Source organism: Diorhabda carinulata, unplaced genomic scaffold (genome assembly GCF_026250575.1).
Source record: "Diorhabda carinulata isolate Delta unplaced genomic scaffold, icDioCari1.1 Dcau_14, whole genome shotgun sequence".
In the NCBI taxonomy this organism is placed as follows: Eukaryota; Metazoa; Arthropoda; class Insecta; order Coleoptera; family Chrysomelidae; genus Diorhabda; species Diorhabda carinulata.
The window spans coordinates 220,001-232,500 of NW_026613959.1; the positions used below are offsets into that span (position 1 = coordinate 220,001).

Consider the following 12,500-nt stretch of genomic DNA (forward strand, 5'->3'; position numbering starts at 1 on the left):
TTAGGCATTATTTTTCTTTAATAAATAGAAAAATTTTAAATTCTAAGCAGTCTTTTAAATTGATACGACCCTCAGTCAGGAGTGGTCCGGGAACGAGTATCCGAGGACCGCAATGTGCGTTCGAAATGTCGATGTTCATGTGTCCTGCAGTTCACAAGTTGACGCGCAATTAGCTGCGTTCTTCATCGACCCACGAGCCAAGTGATTCACCGTTCAGGGTAATCATTCTATTATTATGTCGTTTTCTCATATTCTATTCGTCGTATTTTTAATATTTGATTATTATTAAATTAATAATATTATTATAATATCTTATACGCGTATAGAAAATTTATATAACGACATTTTTATATATATATATATATATATATATATATATATATATATATATATATATATATATATTATAATAAATGGTAATTATTCGAAACTTTTAGAGAAATTATAATATCGTACTTTGATATATCTGATAAATTTTAACCGCTGCACATGTTTTATTACAAACGAGGCGCGCATAGACAGATATCTCGCACGATATATTCCTCCTCTTTATATTATTACAGTTTTTTTTTTATCTTGAAAGTTTTATACAAATTTCGACGGTCGGGCGTAAATCTTCGAACACCTTCGAAATAATACATAAAAATATTATTTCTAAAACGAATTTTTATACATATCGATAGAATCGACATGTGCTTAAATTTCGTTTAGGTACCCGGATGAAAATGTCTCAATAACATAATCATCACATATAATCTTGTCGATATTTTCTTGTATTACCTTCAAACGATAAAAAACTTAGGTAATAATATAATAAACGAAATAAAATTTATCCATAAAAATATAGACACACACACGACAACAGACGACGTTTCAATAAACTATATATTTTTCGTTTATTATAATAACGATTCTTTATCAGAACGTTTTTAGTTAACAAGAAATTTTGTTAATGATCGTTCCGTCAATCGTTATAATATATAATAATACATATGTTGTTATTGTTGTGTCGTCATCGTCGTCGACGCCTTCTATAAACTATGATAAAAATTTTTCGTTATATTTTTATTGGAAAAATTTATATATGTAAATATATTTTTATAGACGTATGAATTATATTTATCTTTTTTTTTTTTTAATTTTATTCGAAACTTGTTCGAATTTTGTAAAAATTAAAAAAAGATTTCAATATATATACATCTATAATATATATATAATTTATAACATATATAAATTTCTTTTGAAGAGTTCGATAATTTTGTAGAAGAAAATTTTCTTTTACAATTAATACAGACTTGATTTCGTTTTTTTTTTTTGTTTAAAAACGAACAAATACTCTGTAATGATCCTTCCGCAGGTTCACCTACGGAAACCTTGTTACGACTTTTACTTCCTCTAAATGATCAAGTTTGGTCATCTTTCCGAAGCATCGGCGACGCCGAAACGCCACCGCGCTCAGTCCGAAGACCTCACTAAATCATTCAATCGGTAGTAGCGACGGGCGGTGTGTACAAAGGGCAGGGACGTAATCAACGCGAGCTTATGACTCGCGCTTACTGGGAATTCCTCGTTCATGGGGAACAATTGCAACCCCAATCCCTAGCACGAAGGAGGTTCAGCGGGTTACCCGGGCCGCTCGGCCAGGGAGGACACGCTGATTCCTTCAGTGTAGCGCGCGTGCGGCCCAGAACATCTAAGGGCATCACAGACCTGTTATTGCTCAATCTCGTGCGGCTAGAAGCCGCCTGTCCCTCTAAGAAGAATTATTTGTACGCCGACAGTAAAAACCGCGAACGGCAAGAGCCGAAACTCAATACCGACGGGCCTTTGGGATGTCGAAATACGCCTAGTTAGCAGGCTAGAGTCTCGTTCGTTATCGGAATTAACCAGACAAATCGCTCCACCAACTAAGAACGGCCATGCACCACCACCCACCGAATCAAGAAAGAGCTCTCAATCTGTCAATCCTTCCGGTGTCCGGGCCTGGTGAGGTTTCCCGTGTTGAGTCAAATTAAGCCGCAGGCTCCACTCCTGGTGGTGCCCTTCCGTCAATTCCTTTAAGTTTCAGCTTTGCAACCATACTTCCCCCGGAACCCAAAAGCTTTGGTTTCCCGGAAGCTGCCCGCCGAGTCATCGGAGGAACGTCGGCGGATCGCTAGCTGGCATCGTTTATGGTTAGAACTAGGGCGGTATCTGATCGCCTTCGAACCTCTAACTTTCGTTCTTGATCAATGAAAGCGTTTTTGGCAAATGCTTTCGCTTCTGTCCGTCTTGCGACGATCCAAGAATTTCACCTCTAACGTCGCAATACGAATGCCCCCATCCGTTCCTATTAATCATTACCTCGGGGTTCCGAAAACCAACAAAATAGAACCGAGGTCCTATTCCATTATTCCATGCACACAGTATTCAGGCAAAATTTTGGCCTGCTTTAAGCACTCTAATTTGTTCAAAGTAAACGTGCCGGCCCACCTCGACACTCAGTCAAGAGCACCGCGGCGGGATTGAGTTGGGCCGCCCTTGCGAGCTAAGCCCACCGGCAGGACGTCCCACGACACGCCAGTTAACACCGCGTACGATGAACCAGCGGCGTGGGACACAGATTCGACTACGAGCTTTTTAACCGCAACAACTTTAATATACGCTATTGGAGCTGGAATTACCGCGGCTGCTGGCACCAGACTTGCCCTCCAATTGATCCTCGTTAAAGGGTTTAGAGTGTACTCATTCCGATTACGGGGCCTCGGATGAGTCCCGTATCGTTATTTTTCGTCACTACCTCCCCGTGCCGGGAGTGGGTAATTTGCGCGCCTGCTGCCTTCCTTGGATGTGGTAGCCGTTTCTCAGGCTCCCTCTCCGGAATCGAACCCTGATTCCCCGTTACCCGTTACAACCATGGTAGGCGCAGAACCTACCATCGACAGTTGATAAGGCAGACATTTGAAAGATGCGTCGCCGGTGCGAGACCGTGCGATCAGCGAAAAGTTATTCAGAGTCACCAAATTGTACGATGACGAGCAAGCCCGCCACCGATTGGTTTTGATCTAATAAAAGCGCTCCTTCCGTCTCCGGTCGGAACTCTGTTTGCATGTATTAGCTCTAGAATTACCACAGTTATCCAAGTAAATGTGGGTACGATCTAAGGAACCATAACTGATTTAATGAGCCTTTCGCGGTTTCACCTTAATTTGGCTTGTACTGAGACATGCATGGCTTAATCTTTGAGACAAGCATATGACTACTGGCAGGATCAACCAGGGAACTGTGTTTTATAATATATATAATATATATTATTATTATTATTATTATTATATATATATATATATATATTTTATAATAAAAAACTATTATCGAAAAAGTTTTAATAACAATATCCAAAAGAGGATAAATTATGATGATGTTTTTTATATTACATATATACTTTATATTTATACATAATATAATAATCATCTATATTCGTGTATAAACACATTGTTATTTACTTTTTCTTTTGCGTGTTTGCTGCGCTTATTATTGAAAATATATAATTTTCAGCGCCACGCTTTATTTATATTTTTTCTTATTTTATAAAATTTCACCGAATCGACTATAAATCTATCTAAATTTAATCGAAATGAGAAAAATTAGATGATTACGTCGACCGGGCTACAATTTCGACATTATCTCTACCCTTCGCTAGATTGTAAGCGACATGGTTTATACATTAGGTAATAATGAACGAAATTTTTATTCTCGCACGGAATAATGAGAGTTATCGCAAATATTGTGTATTATATATATAAAAGTGTAATATAATATATATTTTTCATAGACGATCGCATATGAATCGCTCACGATAGAACGCTAGCTAAATTCGCGATCTCGCAATAGATATTTAACTTGTGGATAAATTGATATAATATCTGAAAAGGGAACCGCTAGCAATATACGTTAATATATTGGAGGAGAACGGGGACCCTTTCAGAAAACTATATAATCCACCGATGTGGAATGACCGAAACAACGTCTTTACGTAAATTATAACGAGTTTATTAAAATTTAACGAGACGTCAACTTCGATACACCACACATATATGTGCGCTGTACAACGGTACGCCTTCTACATTAACATTAATAAAGATGTATAGTGAAAATATATAAAAGATGTATTGTGAATATTAAAAAGAAGTATTATGAAATTACATGTTTTGTATTTAGAAGCCGTCCGAGGTGTATCTATCACATAAAAGTGTTATGAAAATATTAACAATAAGGAAAAAAAGTATTATGAAATTAGATGGCCGCTCGATGTATGAACGTACGAGGTGTATTATATAAAAGTTTTATGAAAATAGAAATAATAATGAAAAACAAGTATTATGAAATTTAATTCCGCTCGATATAGGAACTTGTCGAGAAAGATGATTTGTGAAGTTGAATGGGGATGTTTTGTATGTAGAAGTCGTCCGAGGTGTATGACATAAAAGTGTTATGAAAATATTAACCATAAGGAAAAAAAGTATTATGAAATTAGATGGCCGCTCGATGTATGAACGTACGAGGTGTATTATATAAAAGTTGTATGAAAATAGAAATAATAATGAAAAACAAGTATTATGAAATTAAATTCCGCTCGATATAGGAACTTGTCGAGAAAGATGATTTGTGAAGTTGAATGGAGATGTTTTGTATGTAGAAGCCGTCCGAGGTGTATGACATAAAAGTGTTATGAAAATATTAACAATAAGGAAAAAAAGTATTATGAAATTAGATGGCCGCTCGATGTATGAACGTACGAGGTGTATTATATAAAAGTTGTATGAAAATAGAAATAATAATGAAAAACAAGTATTATGAAATTAAATTCCGCTCGATATAGGAACTTGTCGAGAAAGATGATTTGTGAAGTTGAATGGAGATGTTTTGTATGTAGAAGCCGTCCGAGGTGTATGACATAAAAGTGTTATGAAAATATTAACAATAAGGAAAAAAAGTATTATGAAATTAGATGGCCGCTCGATGTATGAACGTACGAGGTGTATTATATAAAAGTTGTATGAAAATAGAAATAATAATGAAAAACAAGTATTATGAAATTAAATTCCGCTCGATATAGGAACTTGTCGAGAAAGATGATTTGTGAAGTTGAATGGAGATGTTTTGTATGTAGAAGTCGTCCGAGGTGTATGACATAAAAGTGTTATGAAAATATTAACCATAAGGAAAAAAAGTATTATGAAATTAGATCGCCGCTCGATGTATGAACGTACGAGGTGTATTATATAAAAGTTGTATGAAAATAGAAATAATAATGAAAAACAAGTATTATGAAATTAAATTCCGCTCGATATAGGAACTTGTCGAGAAAGATGATTTGTGAAGTTGAATGGAGATGTTTTGTATGTAGAAGTCGTCCGAGGTGTATGACATAAAAATGTTATGAAAATATTAACCATAAGGAAAAAAAGTATTATGAAATTAGATCGCCGCTCGATGTATGAACGTACGAGGTGTATTATATAAAAGTTGTATGAAAATAGAAATAATAATGAAAAACAAGTATTATGAAATTAAATTCCGCTCGATATAGCAATTTGTCGAGAAAGATGATTTGTGAAAATTGAGTGGAGATGTTTTGTATTTAAAAGCCGTCCGAGGTGTATGACATAAAAGTGTTATGAAAATATTAACAATAAGGAAAAAAAGTATTATGAATTTAGATCGCCGCTCGATGTATGAACGTACGAGGTGTATTATATAAAAGTTGTATGAAAATAGAAATAATAATGAAAAACAAGTATTATGAAATTAAATTCCGCTCGATATAGGAACTTGTCGAAAAAGATGATTTGTGAAGTTGAATGGAGATGTTTTGTATGTAGAAGTCGTCCGAGGTGTATGACATAAAAATGTTATGAAAATATTAACCATAAGGAAAAAAAGTATTATGAAATTAGATCGCCGCTCGATGTATGAACGTACGAGGTGTATTATATAAAAGTTGTATGAAAATAGAAATAATAATAAAAAACAAGTATTATGAAATTAAATTCCGCTCGATATAGCAATTTGTCGAGAAAGATGATTTGTGAAAATTGAGTGGAGATGTTTTGTATTTAAAAGCCGTCCGAGGTGTATGACATAAAAGTGTTATGAAAATATTAACAATAAGGAAAAAAAGTATTATGAAATTAGATGGCCGCTCGATGTATGAACGTACGAGGTGTATTATGTAAAAGTTGTATGAAAATAGAAATAATAATGAAAAACAAGTATTATGAAATTAAATTCCGCTCGATATAGGAACTTGTCGAGAAAGATGATTTGTGAAGTTGAATGGAGATGTTTTGTATGTAGAAGTCGTCCGAGGTGTATGACATAAAAGTGTTATGAAAATATTAACCATAAGGAAAAAAAGTATTATGAAATTAGATCGCCGCTCGATGTATGAACGTACGAGGTGTATTATATAAAAGTTGTATGAAAATAGAAATAATAATGAAAAACAAGTATTATGAAATTAAATTCCGCTCGATATAGGAACTTGTCGAGAAAGATGATTTGTGAAGTTGAATGGAGATGTTTTGTATGTAGAAGTCGTCCGAGGTGTATGACATAAAAGTGTTATGAAAATATTAACCATAAGGAAAAAAAGTATTATGAAATTAGATCGCCGCTCGATGTATGAACGTACGAGGTGTATTATATAAAAGTTGTATGAAAATAGAAATAATAATGAAAAACAAGTATTATGAAATTAAATTCCGCTCGATATAGGAACTTGTCGAGAAAGATGATTTGTGAAGTTGAATGGAGATGTTTTGTATGTAGAAGTCGTCCGAGGTGTATGACATAAAAATGTTATGAAAATATTAACCATAAGGAAAAAAAGTATTATGAAATTAGATCGCCGCTCGATGTATGAACGTACGAGGTGTATTATATAAAAGTTGTATGAAAATAGAAATAATAATGAAAAACAAGTATTATGAAATTAAATTCCGCTCGATATAGCAATTTGTCGAGAAAGATGATTTGTGAAAATTGAGTGGAGATGTTTTGTATTTAAAAGCCGTCCGAGGTGTATGACATAAAAGTGTTATGAAAATATTAACAATAAGGAAAAAAAGTATTATGAATTTAGATCGCCGCTCGATGTATGAACGTACGAGGTGTATTATATAAAAGTTGTATGAAAATAGAAATAATAATGAAAAACAAGTATTATGAAATTAAATTCCGCTCGATATAGGAACTTGTCGAGAAAGATGATTTGTGAAGTTGAATGGAGATGTTTTGTATGTAGAAGTCGTCCGAGGTGTATGACATAAAAATGTTATGAAAATATTAACCATAAGGAAAAAAAGTATTATGAAATTAGATCGCCGCTCGATGTATGAACGTACGAGGTGTATTATATAAAAGTTGTATGAAAATAGAAATAATAATAAAAAACAAGTATTATGAAATTAAATTCCGCTCGATATAGCAATTTGTCGAGAAAGATGATTTGTGAAAATTGAGTGGAGATGTTTTGTATTTAAAAGCCGTCCGAGGTGTATGACATAAAAGTGTTATGAAAATATTAACAATAAGGAAAAAAAGTATTATGAATTTAGATCGCCGCTCGATGTATGAACGTACGAGGTGTATTATATAAAAGTTGTATGAAAATAGAAATAATAATGAAAAACAAGTATTATGAAATTAAATTCCGCTCGATATAGCAATTTGTCGAGAAAGATGATTTGTGAAAATTGAGTGGAGATGTTTTGTATTTAAAAGCCGTCCGAGGTGTATGACATAAAAGTGTTATGAAAATATTAACCATAAGGAAAAAAAGTATTATGAAATTAGATCGCCGCTCGATGTATGAACGTACGAGGTGTATTATATAAAAGTTGTATGAAAATAGAAATAATAATAAAAAACAAGTATTATGAAATTAAATTCCGCTCGATATAGCAATTTGTCGAGAAAGATGATTTGTGAAAATTGAGTGGAGATGTTTTGTATTTAAAAGCCGTCCGAGGTGTATGACATAAAAGTGTTATGAAAATATTAACAATAAGGAAAAAAAGTATTATGAATTTAGATCGCCGCTCGATGTATGAACGTACGAGGTGTATTATATAAAAGTTGTATGAAAATAGAAATAATAATGAAAAACAAGTATTATGAAATTAAATTCCGCTCGATATAGCAATTTGTCGAAAAAGATGATTTGTGAAAATTGAGTGGAGATGTTTTGTATTTAAAAGCCGTCCGAGGTGTATCTATCACATAAAAGTGTTATGAAAATATTAACAATAAGGAAAAAAAGTATTATGAAATTAGATGGCCGCTCGATGTATGAACGTACGAGGTGTATTATATAAAAGTTTTATGAAAATAGTAATAATTATGAAAAATAAAGTATTACGAAATTACCTAAGTTTGGTGACTGGCCGGCAGAGGGCGCTAGTGTCTATAAAACCGTGTTCAGTTTGTCGTCTGGCCGGCAGAGGGCGCTAGTGTCTATAAAACTGTGTTTAGTTTGTCTTCTGGCCGGCAGAGGGCGCTAGTGTCTATTAAACCGTGTTAAGTTCGGTGACTGACCGGCAGAGGGCGCTAGTGTCTATAAAACCGTGTTCAGTTTGTCGTCTGGCCGGCAGAGGGCGCTAGTGTCTATAAAACTGTGTTTAGTTTGTCTTCTGGCCGGCAGAGGGCGCTAGTGTCTATTAAACCGTGTTAAGTTCGGTGACTGGCCGGCAGAGGGCGCTAGTGTCTATAAAAATGTGTTTAGTTTGTCGTCTCTCCGGCAGAGGGCGCTAGTGTCTATAAAACCGTGTTAAGTTCGGTGACTGGCCGGCAGAGGGCGCTAGTGTCTATAAAAATGTGTTTAGTTTGTCGTCTCTCCGGCAGAGGGCGCTAGTGTCTATAAAACCGTGTTAAGTTCGGTGACTGGCCGGCAGAGGGCGCTAGTGTCTATAAAAATGTGTTTAGTTTGTCGTCTCTCCGGCAGAGGGCGCTAGTGTCTATAAAACCGTGTTCAGTTTGTCGTCTGGCCGGCAGAGGGCGCTAGTGTCTATAAAACTGTGTTTAGTTTGTCTTCTGGCCGGCAGAGGGCGCTAGTGTCTATAAAACAGTGTTAAGTTCGGTGACTGGCCGGCAGAGGGCGCTAGTGTCTATAAAACAGTGTTAAGTTCGGTGACTGGCCGGCAGAGGGCGCTAGTGTCTATAAAACCGTATTAAGTTTGGTGTCTGGTCGGCAGGATATAGCAACTTGTCGAAAAAGTTGAATTGTGTAAATTGAATGGAAATTTTTTTTATGTAGAAGCCGTTCGAGGTATATTATATAAAAGTGTTATGAAAATATTAACAATAACGGAAAAAAGTATTATGAAATCAGATGGCCGCTCGATGTATGAACGTACGAGGTGTATTATATAAAAGTTTTATGAAAATAGAGATAATAATGAAAAACAAGTATTATGAAATTTAATTCCGCTCGATATAGGAACTTGTCGAGAAAGATGATTTGTGAAGTTGAATGGAGATGTTTTGTATGTAGAAGTCGTCCGAGATGTATGACATAAAAGTGTTATGAAAATATTAACGATAAAGAAAAAAAGTATTATGAAATTAGATCGCCGCTCGATGTATGAACGTACGAGGTGTATTATATAAAAGTTTTATGAAAATAGTAATAATTATGAAAAACAAAGTATTACGAAATTACCTAAGTTTGGTGACTGACCGGCAGAGGGCGCTAGTGTCTATAAAACCGTGTTCAGTTTGTCGTCTGGCCGGCAGAGGGCGCTAGTGTCTATAAAACTGTGTTTAGTTTGTCTTCTGGCCGGCAGAGGGCGCTAGTGTCTATTAAACCGTGTTAAGTTCGGTGACTGGCCGGCAGAGGGCGCTAGTGTCTATAAAACAGTGTTAAGTTCGGTGACTGGCCGGCAGAGGGCGCTAGTGTCTATAAAAATGTGTTTAGTTTGTCGTCTCTCCGGCAGAGGGCGCTAGTGTCTATAAAACCGTGTTCAGTTTGTCGTCTGGCCGGCAGAGGGCGCTAGTGTCTATAAAACTGTGTTTGGTTTGTCTTCTGGCCGGCAGAGGGCGCTAGTGTCTATTAAACCGTGTTAAGTTCGGTGACTGGCCGGCAGAGGGCGCTAGTGTCTATAAAACAGTGTTAAGTTCGGTGACTGGCCGGCAGAGGGCGCTAGTGTCTATAAAACCGTATAAAGTTTGGTGTCTGGTCGGCAGGATATAGGAACTTGTCGAAAAAGTTGAATTGTGTAAATTGAATGGAAATTTTTTTTATGTAGAAGCCGTTCGAGGTATATTATATAAAAGTGTTATGAAAATATTAACAATAACGGAAAAAAGTATTATGAAATTAGATGGCCGCTCGATGTATGAACGTACGAGGTGTATTATATAAAAGTTTTATGAAAATAGAAATAATAATGAAAAACAAGTATTATGAAATTTAATTCCGCTCGATATAGGAACTTGTCGAGAAAGATGATTTGTGAAGTTGAATGGGGATGTTTTGTATGTAGAAGTCGTCCGAGGTGTATGACATAAAAGTTCGGTCACTGGCCGGCAGAGGGCGCTAGTGTCTATAAAAAGTTGTTCAGTTTGTCGTCTCTCCGGCAGAGGGCGCTAGTGTCTATAAAAAGGTGTTTAGTTTGTCGTCTCTCCGGCAGAGGGCGCTAGTGTCTATAAAACCGTGTTAAGTTCGGTGACTGGCCGGCAGAGGGCGCTAGTGTCTATAAAAATGTGTTTAGTTTGTCGTCTCTCCGGCAGAGGGCGCTAGTGTCTATAAAACCGTGTTCAGTTTGTCGTCTGGCCGGCAGAGGGCGCTAGTGTCTATAAAACTGTGTTTGGTTTGTCTTCTGGCCGGCAGAGGGCGCTAGTGTCTATTAAACCGTGTTAAGTTCGGTGACTGGCCGGCAGAGGGCGCTAGTGTCTATAAAACAGTGTTAAGTTCGGTGACTGGCCGGCAGAGGGCGCTAGTGTCTATAAAACCGTATAAAGTTTGGTGTCTGGTCGGCAGGATATAGGAACTTGTCGAAAAAGTTGAATTGTGTAAATTGGATGGAAATTTTTTTTATGTAGAAGTCGTTCGAGGTATATTATATAAAAGTGTTATGAAAATATTAACAATAACGGAAAAAAGTATTATGAAATTAGATGGCCGCTCGATGTATGAACGTACGAGGTGTATTATATAAAAGTTGTATGAAAATAGAAATAATAATGAAAAACAAGTATTATGAAATTTAATTCCGCTCGATATAGGAACTTGTCGAGAAAGATGATATGTGAAGTTGAATGGAGATGTTTTGTATGTAGAAGTCGTCCGAGGTGTATGACATAAAAGTGTTATGAAAATATTAACGATAAAGAAAAAAAGTATTATGAAATTAGATCGTCGCTCGATGTATGAACGTACGAGGTGTATTATATAAAAGTTGTATGAAAATAGTAATAATTATGAAAAGCAAAGTATTACGAAATTAGCTAAGTTCGGTGACTGGCCGGCAGAGAGCGCTAGTGTCTATAAAACGGTATTTAGTTTGTCTTCTGGCCGGCAGAGGGCGCTAGTGTCTATTAAACCGTGTTAAGTTCGGTGACTGGCCGGCAGAGGGCGCTAGTGTCTATAAAAAGGTGTTTAGTTTGTCGTCTCTCCGGCAGAGGGCGCTAGTGTCTATGAAAAGGTGTTTAGTTTGTCGTCTCTCCGGCAGAGGGCGCTAGTGTCTATAAAAAGGTGTTTAGTTTGTCGTCTCTCCGGCAGAGGGCGCTAGTGTCTATAAAACAGTGTTAAGTTCGGTGTCTGGCCGGCAGAGGGCGCTAGTGTCTATAAAACCGTATTAAGTTTGGTGTCTGGTCGGCAGGATATAGGAACTTGTCGAAAAAGTTGAATTGTGTAAATTGAATGGAAATTTTTTTTATGTAGAAGCCGTTCGAGGTATATTATATAAAAGTGTTATGAAAATATTAACAATAACGGAAAAAAGTATTATGAAATTAGATGGCCGCTCGATGTATGAACGTACGAGGTGTATTATATAAAAGTTGTATGAAAATAGTAATAATTATGAAAAGCAAAGTATTAGGAAATTAGATTCCGCTCGATATAGGAACTTGTCGAAAAAGATGAATTGTGAAAATTGAATGAAGGTGTTTAGTATGTAGAAGCCGTTCGGGGTGTAACATATAAAAGTTGTATAAAAATAGTGAAACAAAGGGAAAAAAGTATTGTGAATTTATATTCCGCTCGATATAATAGGTACTTGTCCAAAAATAAAGAAATAGATGTATGTTAGTTTCGGTTGTGTGAAGCGATGCACACCTGGGACACCTTCTGATGGGTATTATGAAGATTTTTCCATCCACACTAAAAAAAACGTTAGGTTAGGTTAGGTTAGGTTAGGTTAGGTTAGGTTAGGTTAGGTTAGGTTAGGTTAGGTTAGGTTAGGTTAGGTTAGGTTAGGTTAGGTTAGGTTAGGTTAGGTTAGGTTAGGTTAGGTTAG

The 12,500-nt window shown here is 36.0% G+C and overlaps 2 non-coding genes across 2 annotated transcripts; both read right to left on the reverse strand.

Moving 5' to 3' along the window:
* Positions 1-65: 65 nt before the first annotated feature.
* On the reverse strand, positions 66-221 carry LOC130903133 (5.8S ribosomal RNA). Its single transcript, XR_009060551.1, has one exon. It is a non-coding gene; the product is annotated as a 5.8S ribosomal RNA (ribosomal RNA).
* A 1,119-nt stretch (positions 222-1,340) lies between these two features.
* LOC130903128 (small subunit ribosomal RNA) lies at positions 1,341-3,261 on the reverse strand. The gene has a single exon (XR_009060546.1). It is a non-coding gene; the product is annotated as a small subunit ribosomal RNA (ribosomal RNA).
* Positions 3,262-12,500: the final 9,239 nt, after the last annotated feature.